Below are 19,081 nucleotides of genomic sequence, written 5' to 3'. Positions count from 1 at the left end.
TGGAAGCAAAGAGAAAACACAAAAGAGAATGCGATAAAAATTGCTTTTAAGACTTGACGTGTCTGAAAGGGGAATTACTATGGTTTTCGTTTTGTTTTTTGTCGAACCCATTTCGAATGTATTTCCTATATACTATGAACGTTGGAAAACTAAGGTTGGTTATGAGTTCGTTCTCAGTTCGATATTCATATTGGATATCGAAGGTAATTTTCGAACGTTCGCCAAAATGTTTATACATAGGGCAGCCTTAAATGCAAAGTCCCTTGTTAGAGTTAGTTCAGTGAAACCCTTCTTATGCACATACATACATACATACATATGTCGATGTTTTCACGATTAGGGTGGTACCCCGGTGTTTTGGTCAAACTTTTATTGTATGTATGTACACGCTGTAAATTACTTCCAGCCCGTATACGAAAAACTGGATTCAATGCTGTATACATACATACAGTCCGCTTCACTTGAATAGATACACATTTTTCCCACAGATCAGAATTTTCTTTTTGATCCAATATTGAAGAATGATCAATTTCAAAAGAAAACTGGTGAAAATTGAGAAAAAACCTCTATTACATTGGATTGTATTATTATTTTGATTCACTTGAATAAGTACAGTGGCTTAAACACAAGGAAAGGACTAGATTGAACCAACAAAAGCATGCCATTCACTTTAGTTCTACTATATAACACTTTTAGTATTGGATACTACATCCTTAATTCCAATGTATGGAAAAAACTTATATTCGGAAGATAATTCTAGAGATCTGCTTTCCACTTTAACGCCACATGGATTGTCGGATAGGCAAAATTTGCAAAACATCCAATTCCAAATATTTTCCATTGAATTTAGGTCCTGTGAATAGGACGAAAATTACGACTTTGCTTCGTTATCCTCGTTTTTACAGCTGCTGTTGTGTGAATCGGTGCATAATTCAAGATCAAGGTGCAAAAATAGGCAACAAATGCTAAACAAATGTCCTAATACTTCTTTTGCATGAATTATTCGTAATTTTGGAAACTGGAAATCTACGAAATCGCAGTTCCGACCGCCATACTCTCTTCTTGATGATGGAGGGGAAACGTTCGTCGTTAAAAAAAAAAACCTGACTATTATTATTAAATCCGTTATAACGGATCAAAATTAAACTTTTCGCCAGAGCAAACCATCATTTGCTAGTTGTCCTTTCAGGCATGCGGGTTGTACAAAATTCCATGAATCATGATTCTTAACGTTGTGTAGTAAATAAAATTGACGCCCTTTTTAACATTTTCTGAACACAAGTGTATGGAGTAATTTATAGTTCTCCTGTGAGGTCATCAACACCAACGTTTTTCTTTCATTTTGGTCCACTATCTCGACAACAAGATGCTGACCTCGTAATGCACTTTTGTTATTTCCATCTAGCTTTTGTGTTCTGGCTCCATTTCATGATTTTTTTATGCGATGTTGCATTTTCGCCTGCAAAGTCCCCGTGGATCCGTGAAGCCCTCCATTTATAGATTTTTTGCAGTTGAAAGTGCGCCTGCTTCGTCCATTTAAATTCTTGAAAACGTTTTAAGTGCAATTTTAATTACTTTCGTGTAGTATGATAAAAAGCGGAATGAAAACCAAAGTAATCAAGTAATCAAACACATTTTGCACCGGGGAAAGACAACATTTTTTTGGAAGAAACGAAATCACCATAAGCTTGGATCTTGAGGAAAATATGTGTACCTATTCAAGTGAATACATACATACATACGTATGCGCGAGAACACACGTGTACATACATATGTATGCATGTAGGTTCTGTGTTCTGATATATGTACCTATTATATTGTTCTACGTAAAAGTTAATAATAAATTTATGCACATATTTCTACATCTGTATGTATGTATGTATGTGAATAAAAAACTAAAATATAAATGCATACCTACTATGTATGGGTTTTTGCTTTAATGCGGGTGTTGAGATTTTTATTAAAATTAGGTTTTGCAGGGTTTGGATGGCGATCAATATTTTTGATATTTATGTATGTATGTATGTATGTATAAGCATTATCATGTAACTAAAAAAGAGAATGTGTCTGTATGAGAGGGAGAGATTGTGTCTCAACAAAGTCGGAAATTCGTACACCCATGCATACATACATACGTACATACGTATGTTTGTATGCACATACGCTCGTTGGAAGGGGAGAATTTGGGGTGGCACGAAAGCCTATTTGTTTCGTTTGATGTTGTTGTGGTTGCTGCTGCTGCTTTGTACTTACTTGTACTCCGTGCTTTTATGCTTTCATACCTCTCGTATGTGTAAAGCTGGCCGATTTCGTTGGGGTTCAGACGATATTGTGCTCAACTAGCAGCGGCAGTAACAATACAAGCTCTCAGGAATACGGTCGGTCCATCGGGTGGACGATAGTTGCTTACATTTTAATAAAGCAACTAAGGCAACAACACCAATATTGTTACTTGAGTAAATAGTACATTCATACATATGTACATAACATAAAAAAAAAATAAAAAATAAAAAATACAAATTAAATACATCTGCATACACACGAAAACAGCAAATGCACGTTCGTTTACAAAAATACAAGTGTATATACATAGTTGTAGAAAACATATACATACGTATAAATATATTATAAATATGTATGTATGTACGTGTGTCCAAGATTTTTTCCTGTGTAATGGCGTACTCACATACACAAACTAATGATTAACTACAAAACTATCAGCAATTTTTAATAAGTTCGGGGAAATCCATATCCGCTAAGGAAAAACAAAAAAATAAATCGGGACCATTTATTTTAAGTGTGAAAAATCCTACTGATGTTTTATGTATTTTATATAATTTAAAGAAAAAGTTGAATAAATTAAATTATATTTATGTAATATTAAAGAACAACCGCAGATAACATTACATACACTGTGATTGAAGAGTGAAGAGTGGTGGCAGAACAAAAGGAGAACAGTGAAAAGTTTCTAAAGATTGGCAGCTATAAAGCAGCAATAAAACGATGACATTGTCTGGTGGCTCTCCTTGTGAAAAAAGTAAGTTTTAGAAATTTTATTTCGTATAAGTATGTATGTATACATATCTATCTACCAATGTACACTACACATGCATGTATGTATGTATGTACATATCGTCGCCTGGGTAAAAGATTGTCGCAAGCGCAATTTTCGATTGGTGTTATGTGTTTTTAGATATCTTCTTTAGTTTCCGAGATATTGACTAAAATTTTTTTCGATAATTTGATAAAAATTTAGTTAGTGATGCAGTCATATTAAACTAATCAATACCTTAAAAATTGCGTTCTCCATTTTTGGATATCTCCTTTAGCTTCCGAGATATTGAGTATGCAAGTATCATTAATTGAGTATAAATTTTGATCACATTTTGTCGTTTTACTAAATAAAATCCTTCATAAACTCAAAACTAATTAACAATAAACATTAAAAATTTAAATATTTAAATATTTTAAGAATTTTGTGAACTAGTAACATTTTCAGAGACTTTGGAGAAATTCTATGCTCGCGTTTTTGAGAAATTGCATTCCAAACTTCAGTCGCGATTTCCAACAACCTGCCGAAATCAACATACCTACGACAATATTTTACCCAGGCGACGATATGTAGATATGTTTGTGGAGGATGTATACGGGTAGCTTTCTTGAGTTACTCCTAGAGCTGTAAAACTATCGATGGTACTATCGAATGGTTCTATTTTTTTTTGGCACAATCGAATGGTCGTTGCCACCATCGATAGTCTTTGTTTGCGGAAATATACATATTGTTTATATTATATGTATGTACCTACTAGGTACTTAGTATGCATTTTTTTATTTTTGAAAATGGGAATTTGGCAACATTGATTTGCTTACACATCACTATTTTTTTACCTATTACCGGGTTTTACGCGGTTTAAGTATTGATTTCAATTCTGCTTACTAGTGGAAGAGAGAGGTTGAGAAGAAAGGGGAAGAGTAGTGCATCTGTACCGTCAACTGGTTTGCTTTTGACGTTATCGTTGTTTCCCATTTAAAGAACCAAAAACTGGAATTTACCAATATTTAAGCGTGTAGAAGCAAATAGAAAACACCATGATGTAATAATAAGGTGTTGTCAGTAGGGACGTGTTTGTTGTAATTTTGACAAAATCCGTACGCTTATTTACAATGATGCCTACTCACATATTTATACCAAAAACTTTAGGAAAATAGTACTAAAACTACTCCTTTTCATAATATCGTTCTAAAAGAAATCGTTTGCATCACTGTTCTTCATTGTAAATTTTCGTGTTGCAAATTAGACTGAAAATCTGGAACTCTGAGTTATAAATTATAAAATTGCGGTTTTTTCAATGAAATAAATCGTTTTAAGTTTAGTAAGCAGTTTAAAAAACTAGTTAGGTTTTAATACTAGTTGTGGTCCAAGTAAAGTTTATGCCTCGACTAAAGTTTGGTATACAGAATTGGCTAGTTGAAAATTTGCAAAAAAAAAACTTTCGACCACTGCATTTGATCCAGTGAAACGTATTTTTAAGCCATTGGATACAATGCCTTTTAGTGCCCAGTGCATTTGCATAACAACCCACCACATTTAACTTTGTTTTTGGTACCTTATCCAGCCAGGTATACATAACTTTTATTTGCAAGTAAGGAAACCCTAATTTCTTCTTTTCCAGTGTTTTTGTTGCACGGTCAACCGCTTTTCTACCTCCAAGTTTGACCGGTGCTAATCTTATGGAGAAAATGTTGCGGTCATCGTCCACCTCGCAATTGCCGGAGAGAGTTCTAAAACTTTTATTCAAATGCCGAATGCATTTCCGCATTAAGGATTTAAATAAATCCTCAAATAACTGAGGTGTGTGTAACCAACAACATTTAGAACCCTTAATTATAAAATATTACTTTTAATTAGATCTACTCAAAACGATGGTTTTTATTTTGTTTAGCTGAATTCATTTTTATGAGCTTTTATTTAACTTGCTCATCCCGCGGAAAAATCTAATCGATTTTATTTTTTCCTTGTAAGAAACAAGAATCTCCAAAAAAGTCAGCATTGAGTTAGTTCTCGAAATTAATAAAGGTACACAAATACTTTAAACTTCCATATTATTGTAAAAATAGTAAGAAAAACTGAGTAAAAAGGGCCAAAATTTGTCACCATTTTCTACTACCTTAAAATGCGTTGCCGGAATACGCGTACCGAAAAAGTGAGGTTAAGTTACTGACAACACCTTGTTTTATTACACCATGAGAAAACACAAAATAAAATGAATCAGAATTGCTTTGAAGTACTTGAATCATGTAAATCGGGTGTAATTAAATTAGAAAAAACTAGTTTGAATATCTTTTTGGAACCATACCATTGTGTTAGTGATTCTGCGTCGATGGAAGATATTATTGATATAAGCAAGGGTTAGTCAACTGTTGGAGATTCTTGTATTTCCTTTTGATACTTTGAATGGATAAATAATCATGTAGAAGCCGGAGTAGTTTTACAGTTCTAGTTACTCCATTGTGTGCGCATACCAGGGGTTGCCATAAACCAACACGGAAAGTAACAGTGGCTACACACGGCGAACATAATAAACGTTAAATAAACTAAGGAAAAATAGCCAAAACTTACTAAAATGTCGCGTTCCACTTTATATTTGGCTCACTGTATTTTTTCCAAAGAAGGACGTAGTGGAGATTTTCTACATACAATTTTTGTTACGAATGTCTTAAACTTAAGTGTGAAGTTGTATTCGCAACACTTGTAAAATAACGAAATAAAGCAAAACTCTCTGGGAAGGCAACATCTGTGAATAATTGTATCAGGCGTGTGCAGAGAGGTCATTAAAAACGGGAAAGTTTCGAATATATGGACATAAAGATACAATTAAATAGTTTAAAAGCGCAAACAGTCAACGACGTAGACGTAGGTTGACGCAGCCACGATCTACCTTACGGGATGCGCGTGTTGACGAAAACTCACCACCGCATGGCGGTGACGTTGTCGTTGCTTTTCTCTCTCTCTATCAACAGTAAATTTTATATGCTGCTACGTACGTCAACCTACGTTTACGCTACGTCCTTGACTAATTGCGCTTTTAAGCTCAAACAGTCCGTAACGTAGACGTAGGTTAACGCAGACACGATCTACCTTAACGAAGACTAAAGGCCCAGTTAGTCAACGACGTAGCGTAAACGTAGGTTGACGTACGTAGCAGCATATAAAATTTACTGGTGATAGAGAGAGAGAAACAACGGCAACGTCACCGCCATGCGGTGGTGAGTTTTCGTTAACACGCGAGTCCCATAAGATAGATCGTGTCTGCGTCAACCTACGTCTACGTTACGTCGTTGACTGTTTGCGCTTTCAACACCGCATGGCGGTGACGTTGTCGTTGCTTCTCTCTCTCTCTCTATCACCAGTAAATTGTATATGCTGCTACGTGCGTCAACCTACGATTACGCTACGTCGTTGACTAACCGCGCTTTTAATTGTTAAAAATATAAAAAGCTACATACCTGTTTTTTCGATATACATACTTACATACATACATATGTATGCAAATTAATGGCGTTGTATTTTCTCGAAATAATGTTGCCTCAGCCCTTTCACAGCTTGACATATGTACGTACGTGTTCATTTCTTAAAATATTTCCCTTCGACTTAGCAAAAGTGCAATACTTTCTAATAAAGTAGCCACTTTGAAGGATAAAAAATAATCTAGTGCAAATTTTTACAATATAAGAAGGCAAACTTTTTCAATAGAAAAGAAAATGTCATACATAAGTTTGTAATTGATCTTGTTTTTTTAACCGACTTCCAAAAAAGGAGGAGGTTATTAGTTCGTCGGATTTTTTTTTCTTTTTTTGGACCACGTCAACCGATAATCGATAATTCTTTTTGCATCGGAAAGGTAGTGTCTCAGAGGTGGTCCCATACTAATCTGGTTTAGATCCGATCATTGAATCATGAGATATATACATACATATACATATATATATTTTTATATGAGAATTGGAGTCGGGTTTTTTTTTGCTAAAAATTACTTGTTTGTATTTAAGTAATACAAACATGACTTCTGATGTAAAGCTTAGCTACGTACATATAACGACAGTTTCCTTTTTTTAAATAAAAATAATTTGTAATGAATTTACCAGTCTCCGTTTTTGAGATTTATTTAATGAATTTATTTACTAGTCGTTCTACTTGTGATTTATTTAAATAAAACATGTGAATTTTAGTTGAAAAATTTTAGCCGTTTTTAGCCGCCTTTTTTTTTGCCAATGTAGCCGGTCGGCCCAAAAAGTTCTAGCAACACTGGGCCTCATATGTACATATGTATGTATGTATGTATTTTCTTTCGGACTTCAGTGTTGTAGAAATACGCAAATGAAGAACTTTAGATTTTGTAAAGGCACACAAAGTTTAGATGATGCTTTTTTAGGTATATTAAGGCAAAACGATATATGTATGTACATATGGTTTTTGAACTATGAACTATGTAGGTACAAACGTACATTTGTATATACATATGTGTGTATGTATGTACATATGCATGTATTTATATTAAAAAAATAAAATATATGGAAAAGTATTTGTAATGGAAAACATTTTAAACATTGTGAAAAACTAAATTGCGAATACATACCTACATACTTCTGTGAGTGACTGCATCTACGTGTGTATGTATGTAGATATGTACATATATATGCATAGACATGTCATCAAACCTCATGATTGCATATGGTGGCAATAATAACAACAACAATAATTTTCTCCCTCTCCCCCGCCCCCTCTGCCATATTTGCTATAGCACACGAGCATTTTTTTGTGCGTTTCTAAACTTTACGCCAGCCATACATACATACATACATGCACTTTCAAAAGCTATGGTATTGGTGAGAGTGCACAAGCTGGTGCAGTTTATGTCTGCCTGCCTGCCTGCCTGCCTGCCTGTTTGTTTAATATATGTACATACATATGTGTGGGTGTAAATTCTCGCTCATTTGTAAGATTGTGTGCGTATTTTTTATTTTTCGAAGATGGAATCGAATTTGAAGTCGAAGCTCGTGCTGCTGTAGCGAACTTTTACAGTTGAAGCGACGTCGTGCATGATTAAAAGCGTTTGGAGTCGTAGCTCCGCAACGGGCTTGGAAATATTTTTAGTGCATAGATTCCTAACAACAAGAGCTAAAAAGTAAATTTGATTATTAAAACAATACTGTGCTCGTTTGTATTATATACATGTATATATGTACATATATAATACATACATACTATGTACTTTTATATCTACATACATACATAAATATTCCTAAAGAAGTGGGTTAAGATATGAAATGTATAATGATTATCTATTAACCCTATCTATCTTTTTATAGAGAGAGTGTGTGTGCTGGCAGTAACAAGTCATATTTACATACATACATATGTATGTACATAGATACATACATTGGAAAATGTTGCCTACAACGAATTTCCTAAAAAGTTTTGTAGTGCTCGCCTAAAGGTTAAAAATTGAAAGTTGAAGCATTGAAGTTATGAACACGTGTATATTTGTACATGCATTTGACAAAATGTTACATGCATTATTACAAATGTATGCATGGATATACATATAATTTTGTAAAATATTATAAAAAAAAATTAAAAACAATCCCTTTAAATTGAATTGAAGGGTGGGTGCGCCATTTGGGTTTCCTTGTAACATTCGCATTTACATACATACATAAATATGCACATATGTATGTATATAATTGTGCTCATATGCAAATGTCATATTCATATACATACATACATTCTTATGCGCGTATATATATACTTGATTGATGACCTATGTGGATCTTATGTACGCGATAATTAACCAGGCAAGTGTGTAAATTTCAAGTAAGGAGCTGTAGATACATAAATATGTACTTACATAGGTATGTACTTTTTCTGTAATTGTAATAGATGCGTAGGTACTTATCTACACAAGGCATGTTGCGAATATTGGCATTCGCATTCGTTATGCGAATGATTCGCATCATTTTACACATTAGCATCCAACGATACGAATGTTTTGCGAATGCGAATGTGTATGTACATGGGCAGAGCGCGCAGCTATTAGCTGCCAGCTAACGACCACTAAGCCATATGACTAGGTTCAGACCAGGGATGGAATTTCAATTTTCCGAAAAAAAAGGAAAGTGCCACACAATTAAAATTGCTTTCTTTTAAGGCCTTTTAAAAACAATATATTTCTGGAAATAGTATTTCTAAAATACACTGAATTAATATAATAATTATTAATTACCTAAATTATTACAGTAAATCACTTTAATGAAGTTTTCCTTAGACATGTAGATATATGTATATTAGACTGCATCACTCTCCATACAAAAAAAAAAAAATCGGTGCTGTGTTTCCATTGGAATTATAAAATCTGTTATATTTTAAGACTTCCACCAAAATATTTCGGAAAAATATTAAGATTTACGAGAGCTGGACCGATTTGAAAATACCTCCAAAAATAGAGTTTTTTTATGAATCAAAATAGTTTCTTAAACATTTTTTTTTTGCAAAAATCCCCTCAAATGACAAAACGGTTTAAGCTTAAAAAATTTCCATAAAAGTATTTTTGAAAAATTGAAAAAAAAAGTCCAACGGAATCGTAATAATGAGATTTTTGATGCTGTTTTTTTTTTTAATTTTTTCAAAGATTGGCATAAGGAAAACTTGAATAACTGAACCTAAGCTATTCCGATTTAGACTTGTGAGATATCATTGGAAAGGTATTTTCTCGATCTTATATTTTTGCTAATAAACTCATTAAAAGGATGAAAGAGAATGGTGGGATGAATGAGCGTCATTATAAGTTGAATTAAGATGTGTTGGTATTCAAAAAAAAAAAAAAAATAAATTGATTCGTGAATGAGAAATAAAAAGAGTGGGAAAATACTTTTCTACTGAGACCCCATAAGTCTAAGTCTAAATAGTTTTGGCCTAGTTATTCAAGATTTTCGTAAATCAATCTTTGAAAAAGGCACCAAAAATCACATTATTACGATTGCGTTGAAAAGGTTTTTAAATATTTGTATGCAGATGTTTTAAGGTTAATCTGTTTTGTCATCTGAGGCGATTTTTTCAAAAAGTTCTTTAAGAAACTATTTTTATTCATAAAAAACTCCATTTTTGAAGGTATTTTCAAATCGGTCCAGCTCGCTTAAATCTTTATATTTTTTCGAAATATTTTGGTGGACGTCTTCAAATACAATAAATTTTGTAATTCCGGCGGAAAAATAGCAACTTTTTTGGTGATGCAGTCTAATGTATGTATATACATAAATTCATAGTAAAATAAAAAAGTATTTATTCCAGTTACCGAGGGGAAATACACTGAAATGCAGCTATTCTGACATTTTTAAACCTATATATGTAATAATTTACAAAATTTTTAAGTAATAAAAACGATGACTTAAAATGATTATAGCTTTCTTAATGTTATTCCTAACATTCGCATTCCGAAAATTCGCATTCGCGAATGTGAAAAATATGACAATCGAATTATCCCTAATCTACACATATTTACATAAGTATACGTACATACATAATTGCATCGTAAAATGGAATCTGTATACATACATATGTATGTATGTACATACCCAGTAGCGAAAATGGTCACTGGTGACATAGTCACTAATGAGGATTTAGTGACATCGTCGCACTTGCATGAATTGGTGACAATGTCATGCAGGTGTACTCCTATCAAAGACTTATAACAGACAATAGTGGTTTCATCGAATTGTGCAAGTGACCCGGCAATCTGGCAAAAGAGTAGATGAGCTCAACCAATGATTGTTGTTGTCAACAGTCGTTGCTTGAGCTCATCTGCTCTTTTGCCAGACTGCCAGGCCACTTGCTCACTTTGGTGAATACCACCAATCTCTTGCAGCGGTCGCTTATCATTTTTTGGATTTAAACAACAACAGCTGTTATTTGCACATTTGTGCCCGGAAAAACGTATTTGCTCTCTATTACCCATTTTCTTAGCGTGAGGAACGCTTTCTGGGCTTTTTTGGGAACCCACGGGTACCCGCGCGCTCGTATGGAACAAACCTCATGATTGGACGACAAGTGTGCAGATAGCCTAAGTCACCATTTGTATGAAAACGTCATGAACGACTTCGATATAAACGGGGCCCAAAGTCATTGAAGACTTAACATGGCCGTACAAGACACACTTAAGTGACTAACGCATGACATTCGCTACGGGGTATGGGTGTACTTATGCATGCATTTGCAATGACTAATTGTGTGTGTGTGTGTGTGTGGGTGGAGTGTGCATGAAATGTATAATTAAAAATAAAATTGCATTATGCATAAATGTGTGCATATACATATTTTCATTAATACACACATGTGCACATATGCAAGCAATGTACTATTAGAAAGCAAAAAAACTGCCACTCTCCGAGAGGGCAACAGTAACACACGCCAACTAGTGAGATAAACAATAATATTTCCCATGCAGAACGCATGTGCATATTTCCATAAAAAACAAAAAACATGCAAGTGCTCACACATCTAGCTGTACATACATTCATACAAACATACATACATATGTATGTTTGTGTGTGTTAGGCAGTGGAGTATAGAGACGGTGTAAGAAATTTCACAAGGTTGATGTTGTACATTTAATTTTACCACAATGCTACCCTGATGCGAATTTCAGATAGAAATTTTCAGATAGAAATTATGCATACTTCAAGCAAATCGAAACGATTTTCAAATAGAGACGTTACTTAGGAGAACCCCCTTTGACGATGAATGCACTTGTAAAGAGTGTATGAGCATACTAGTTAGACACATAAGTAAGTATGTATGTACATATGTACACACATAAATACATATGCCTACGTAAGTATGCATACATATATATATGTATGTACATATGTATGTATGCATATAAGTAAGCAAGTATACATTCATACATATACATACATACATATACATGAGATGAGGAAACTTCATAAAGTTTTACTTCGTCTGTGTGATCTTAAAATAGAAGTTAATAAGAAGCACGAACATAATGGGGGAAATGAGCGAGAGACCTTCACTCTTTAAATTCGGCAGTGGCGGAGACAAACAAAACTGAGCGGCAGCCATTTGTAAATTGTCGGGCACCGGTACGACGGCAGCCATTTTGATTTTTCCGCGTACAATTTTCAGCATTGGGAGTCGGCATTATATAAATAATATGTACATATCTATGTATGTGTGTGTGTATATGTGTACATACATATGTATAACATACACACCGTCAATCAATAAAGTTTTGGTAAGTCCAGCAAATTTTTTACAATACGGGCAACTATCTTTTGAATATTTTATTTTTCGCTAATTTTTTATAAAAAAAAATATGGTTAATTCCCCAAAAAAAAACCCAAAAATCAAAGTTCCGAACCTTGTGCACAATAAAAGAAAATTCTGCAAAATTTCATTCAAATATTACACTTTTTATTTTCACTCATTAGACAAAAGTTGACTAAGCAGTTTTTTAGACCATTCAATTTAAGTATGTACAATAAAGTGCAATTATGAGGAAGCTAGAACTTACCATTGATTTTTGGCAGATTTTTTTTTGAAGGTGTCGCACATTTTTCCATATAAAAAAATTATCGAACATTATCGGCGGCCGCTGTGGTGTAGTGGTAAGCAGTGCGCGCTTCCAACCCGCAGGGCTAGGGTTCAAGCATGGTTGCCCCGGCAGGCAATGGCAATCCTCCGAGTGTATTTGTGCCATGAAAAAATATCCTCTCATAGTGGTGTTCACCAAATTGAGCAAGTGGCAAGGCACTCTGGCAAAAGAGCAGATGAGCTTGAGCTGATCTACTCTTTTGCCAGACTGCCAGGCCACTTGCTCACTTTGGTGAATACAACTCATAAAAATACATACAATCGCCGTTCGGAGTCGGCGTAAAACTGTAGGTCCCTCCCCATGTGAAGTATGGAATTCCCCATATGCAAATGCATACATGGATATATAAATATGTATTCAAATCTGTGCTTTTGTATGTACAATAAATATTGCACATGCATACATATGTATAGCTCTCACAATTGCATCCCTAAACAATATAGAGTAGGTACATAGTACGTAATAAAAACAAACTCTTCCGATTTTCCAATATTTGGTCAAAAATGTGGAATTGTGGAGCTATCATTTTGATACCTGGCACCTGTATGCACTCGTATGTAAGTACGGATTTAGATACACTGCCGGAACAAAGTATTGGCACAGCAAATTTTTCACAATATATGCAAAAATTTCTATTCTAATAAAAATATGCGTTCGTTCAACAACAAAAACATAAAAATATAAATCCTAAACTTTGTGCAAATCTCACGAAAATGTAGCGAATTTTCATCAAAATTTTCCACTTTTTAATCTGATTGTTTAGAATTTTTTTGAGTATGCAGTTTTGCAGCCCATTAAATTCTTGCAAAAAAATGCAAGTTCGGAGTTAGTCAAAAATCGCGTTGATTTTTGAGAATTTTTTTGTTGAAGGTGTTTTCCTTTTTTTTCATGTAAAGTATTTTCGAAAAACATTTTTTGTATGGAAGAGACTGCGTGAAAAAATATTGCCAAATATCAACGGTAATTCCTAGCTACCTAAAACTTGCACTTTATTTTAATAAAATTGATTGGGCTACAAATCTGCATACTTTCAAAAAAATCTGATTAAAAAGTTGAAAATTTGCATGAAAATTTTGCTGAATTTTCGCAAGTTTTGCACAAAGTTTAGGAATTATATTTTGTATGTTTTTTGTTGTAGAATGAACCATATTTTTGTACGAAATCAGTGGAAAAATATTTAAATGAAAATTGTTGCATATATTGTGAAAAATTTGCTGTGCCAATACTTTGTTCCGGCAGTGTATGTATGTATGTATGTACATCCATTCATACATAGCTTTGGATTATGCATACCTGTATGTTCGTAAATTTTACGGGTCTACATATGTATGTATGTCGGTACACACGTGAAAAACATCATGATCTGACTCAACAGTGTTGCCATTTATCTTTTCGCCGTCCCGCAAGATTTATAAACAAAAATCGCTAGAATCCCGCTAAATCATTTAAATTCTGTAAACTTTTACGAAAAGCTAATTTCTTTAATAACTTGTCAGCTAAATTTTATTTGATAAAATACAGTATCATATAGGAGAACATTCGAATAGGGCACGACCTTCACCCACCCATCTGTTTAATGGATGAAATCTTTTTGTATGAAATTTAAACGTGTGCGCGTCGATGTCTTCGATATATCGACCTTGAAATATCGATTCAAAAAATCGATTATCGTGCCATGAAATATCGATATTCAGAATAATCGATACGATATCGAACATTCCTAATTGCAATACCGAAACAGATTAATGGGTCGAACTTCAATTGCGTTGCTAGTTGCCGAAACGATATTACAGATGTCAGCTGGCAACTGCAGTTGCTACCAAGTGTGTACGTATACAGGCAACTACATTTTTGTACTTTGCTGGGAAAGTTTTCGGTGCGTATTTAGGAGCGAAAAATTAAAAGTATGTCACTTATTTTACTTATTAATAACTTTAATAATTTGATTTTACTCGCACAGTTTGTTGACAGCCACTTGCTGGTTGCCGAACTGTCAAATTTCGATTATCGATAAGTCCACAGCAACTGACAATAGTTGCCATTCGTAATACAAATTTTCTTTCTAGTTGTGTTGCCAGATTTTCTTTTCCACAAAGGCATAATTTGTCCCAAAAATACGGGATTTACAAAAATTTAACGGGACAAATGAGTAATAAAGGATTTTCTTTAAAAGCCCAACCGCGAACCATATATTACAAGGCGATCTATTTCAACGAAGTAATGTTCAGATTAGTTATAAACTTATGATAAATTTCGGTTATTTCATGACAACACTTTTCAATTTATTCGGAAATATGTATGTATGTATGTACGTAAACATATAATTGACAAACTTATCTTTATTTATGTATTTTTTGTTAGTAATTTCCATTTAAAATATGGGTCGATCTTTCAAAGCTTGCAGAAAGTAGAGAAGTATTTCAATGGATGTACAGCAATTTAAAGCGGGGTTCAAAAAATCGGGGGACTATTCTTGGAAAAGTTATCCGTGAAATTTTCTTCAGTATTGACATTCATTTGGTTGATTATGAAAGCTTCGATTGCAGAAAACATTACCTAAATACTTGAAAGACGAACCAAGAATATAAAAAATTCTACTTTTCTAAAACAACAATTTGCATAAAACACAACACGAATTATCTAAAAGTTTAATTGTGGAAATAAAGTCAATACCTTTATGTACAATATCCATTGCATACAATTTTAAATTCACTCGACCTTTCACAATATTTTAATTACGTTAAATCTAATTCAATTTCCAGCGTGCTAACGCTGTACAAATAAAATGAAAAATCGATGACACTTTTGTTGCTTTTTTCAGAAACAACCGTTAGAATGAACAAAAAAAAATATGTATATGACAACATGCAGTTTGGACAAAAAACTGATTGCTAAAGGTCCGATTATGCATACTTCGCATAACTTCGCACAACCATTTGTACCAGTCCAATAAAAAAGTAACTTAAGAAAATGTGAAGCAAAATCTAAACTCAACAGATCGCTAAGTTTTTAAAAGCTCTGCTAAATTATGGGTAACGGTATACATACAAAGTACATGCGCAATTACCGTTTGAAGTTTATGCGAAGTTGTGCGAAGTATGCATAATCAGACCATATGCTTATTTTGGTTCAAAAATTTGTACATACATTTTTTTTTTAAATTTGGCCTATGGCAGCAACCACTATCTATGCATTGGCAGGGGAATTATGAGGGACTAGTTCTGGTTACAATAGGGACTGTCTGAGGGCTAACCTAGGGTGAGTCTGAAATCCGTACATACCATATCTATGGAGCTCGGTACTTAAAATCGGTTGCACATACATACATACATACATACACATGTATGCATGTGTGTACATATCTATGTATGTATGTAAGTTCTGGTGACGTTCTTAGTGAATGCGGTAATTCTGCTTAAACTGCAGTTAGCCATATCTAATATTTGCCCCACGTGCATAAATAAATAAGAATGTATGTAGTACCTATGTATGTATGTATACTATAAAAATCGCCCTTACTGTTTTTCCCATTTTGCAATTTCCGCCAAACTTCAGGGTAACTTATCGCTTTGAAGATCCACATATTTATATATATCTACATATATGTACCTATACATATGTATGTATGCTCATACTGAATAATTCGGGTATTAGTATTGATCGACGTTTTATCTGAACGGATATGTATGTACATATGTAGGTACATACATATGTATGTATACATATACATATGCATATGCTATATGTACGTACATATGTTTAAACAAATAAATATGAATTTATGTACCTACATATTATTGCATGTGGGGCTAGAAATGTAAATTCCTATCTACATACCATGCCGGAACAAAGTATTGGCACAGCAAATTTTTCACAATATATGCAACGATTTTTATTCTAATATTTTTCCACTGATTTCATACAAAAATATGGTTAATTCTACAACAAAAAACATACAAAATAAAATTCCTAAACTTTGTGGAAAACTCGTGAAATTTCAGCAAATTTTCATCAAATTTTCATCGCGTTGATTTTTGTGAATTTTTTTGTTGAAGGTGTTTTGCATTTTTGCCATATAAAGTATTTTCGAACAAATTTTTTGTATGGTAGAGAATGCCTGAAAAAAAAATTGCCAAAAATCAATTGCACTTTATTATAATAAAATTGATTGGGCTACAAATCTGCATACTCAAAAAAATCTGATTAAAAAGTTGAGAATTTTGATGAAAATTTGCTGAATTTTCGCGAGTTTTGCACAAAGTTTAGGAATTAAATTAAGCACTGATATAATTGCAGCAATATTTTACATACAAACCAAGGCATACAAAATAACGGTGATACTTTGTTTGAACAGAACAAATGTACCAATTGAATTGGAGAATGTATCTAATTAATTTTTATACTAAGTACCTGTAAATAGTATGCAGTACACAATACTCATATCTGTAATAAGAAAATTTTGAATAATTTGTTCGGATTTTGAGGATTTTTCATTTGTTTTAGAGGAATTTGGTAAGTTTTTGTGGCAACACTGGTCGAGGTATATACATACACACCTACATACTTGGTTCGCTATGTTCTCTACAGTGGGGGTTCCCAAACTTTATTCACCGCGGCACCCTTGTGCTAAAAAGATTTCGTGGCACCCTACTCTTCAAATGTCTACCAAAACAAGAAAACATAATGCAAACTTTACGCTCCTTTAGCTTCAATGTGAGGACTGAAATTGTTTTGATGGGAGCTTTATTGGGAGCTTTTAACAATTTTACTCTGAAATCATTTGACGCTGACTTCATAAAAAAGAGAAGGTTATCAATTCGTCGGAATATTTTTTTTATTAATATTTATTTTTTTATGTACAGTGACTTCTCGTGGCGTTTTCTGCCTCTTGCTTCATCCTAGACATCGCTCCTTTCGTTTTTCCAACCACTGCAAAAATCCGCACACTCCCTTTATTTCAAACCATTTTTCTGTACAAATTTGTCGATAGCTTTAAAAATTTCGTCACTAGTGGTGTAAGTCNAAGCACTGATATAATTGCAGCAATATTTTACATACAAACCAAGGCATACAAAATAACGGTGATACTTTGTTTGAACAGAACAAATGTACCAATTGAATTGGAGAATGTATCTAATTAATTTTTATACTAAGTACCTGTAAATAGTATGCAGTACACAATACTCATATCTGTAATAAGAAAATTTTGAATAATTTGTTCGGATTTTGAGGATTTTTCATTTGTTTTAGAGGAATTTGGTAAGTTTTTGTGGCAACACTGGTCGAGGTATATACATACACACCTACATACTTGGTTCGCTATGTTCTCTACAGTGGGGGTTCCCAAACTTTATTCACCGCGGCACCCTTGTGCTAAAAAGATTTCGTGGCACCCTACTCTTCAAATGTCTACCAAAACAAGAAAACATAATGCAAACTTTACGCTCCTTTAGCTTCAATGTGAGGACTGAAATTGTTTTGATGGGAGCTTTATTGGGAGCTTTTAACAATTTTACTCTGAAATCATTTGACGCTGACTTCATAAAAAAGAGAAGGTTATCAATTCGTCGGAATATTTTTTTTATTAATATTTATTTTTTTATGTACAGTGACTTCTCGTGGCGTTTTCTGCCTCTTGCTTCATCCTAGACATCGCTCCTTTCGTTTTTCCAACCACTGCAAAAATCCGCACACTCCCTTTATTTCAAACCATTTTTCTGTACAAATTTGTCGATAGCTTTAAAAATTTCGTCACTAGTGGTGTAAGTCTAAAGTACTTCGCTCATCAAAAGTTCTTCATCGATTTGCATTCCGAATGGGTACATCACTAACACGAGAAGAACATTAAGTCCCACTACGTCGGTACTTTCGGCAAGTTGCAAACAAAAAAGTATCGAAAATGGTTGTGAAAAAGGTACATTTGCAGCAATATTTCTGATTCAATTTTTCGTTGACAAAACGTACTGGGGAATTATGCTTAAGGAGCGAAATGAGCTGCTGAAGATAAAAATCCAAATTTTTTGATTTTCTGGCCGCCATATTCAAGTTTGATCAAACCGTTGCGTTGTGTATGGGAAGTTTAAAGAATTTGCCTGCACCACTAGTATACTCTAGCCACTGGCGGCACCCACTTTGGGAAAGCCTGCTCTACAGATCCGTATTTACTATTTAAATTTAAGGAAATAAAAAAAAAAATTGAAAAAGTTAAGTTATTGGAGTACCTAATTTATGTTGCTATCAAAACATTTTTGTAATAATCTTATCTATGTTAAATTACGGTGTTCTTTTGCGGGTTGTAGATTGAAACCAAGGGTGGTCTATTTTTTCCGACAGTTTTACCCATCAACTCCCCCCAGAACGGTCCTTTTTAATACCCTGTTTAAAAAATGGCTTATAGACAGTTAAAATATCCA

At 33.7% G+C, this 19,081-nt stretch overlaps 1 protein-coding gene across 8 annotated transcripts in view; it reads left to right on the top strand.

Moving 5' to 3' along the window:
- Nucleotides 1-2,333: 2,333 nt before the first annotated feature.
- The window catches only part of lola (longitudinals lacking), a 188,523-nt gene continuing 171,775 nt past the window's right edge, over nt 2,334-19,081 (top strand). For 5 of the 8 annotated variants that reach the window (XM_017610702.1, XM_017610696.1, XM_017610703.1 and 2 more), the window contains exon 1: nt 2,334-3,037. The gene's annotated coding sequence lies outside the window, so the exon portion shown is untranslated. Of the gene's footprint in view, nt 3,038-8,081; nt 8,187-18,555; nt 18,583-19,081 lie in introns of those variants that run through there. The other 3 variants (XM_017610699.1, XM_017610700.1, XM_017610701.1) reach the window with 3 other exon arrangements.

Source organism: Rhagoletis zephyria, unplaced genomic scaffold, assembly GCF_001687245.7.
Source record: "Rhagoletis zephyria isolate East Lansing unplaced genomic scaffold, Rhagoletis_zephyria_1.1 Rzeph_scaffold_00333, whole genome shotgun sequence".
Lineage (NCBI taxonomy): Eukaryota > Metazoa > Arthropoda > Insecta > Diptera > Tephritidae > Rhagoletis > Rhagoletis zephyria.
This window is presented reverse-complemented; position numbering and strand designations above follow the sequence as displayed.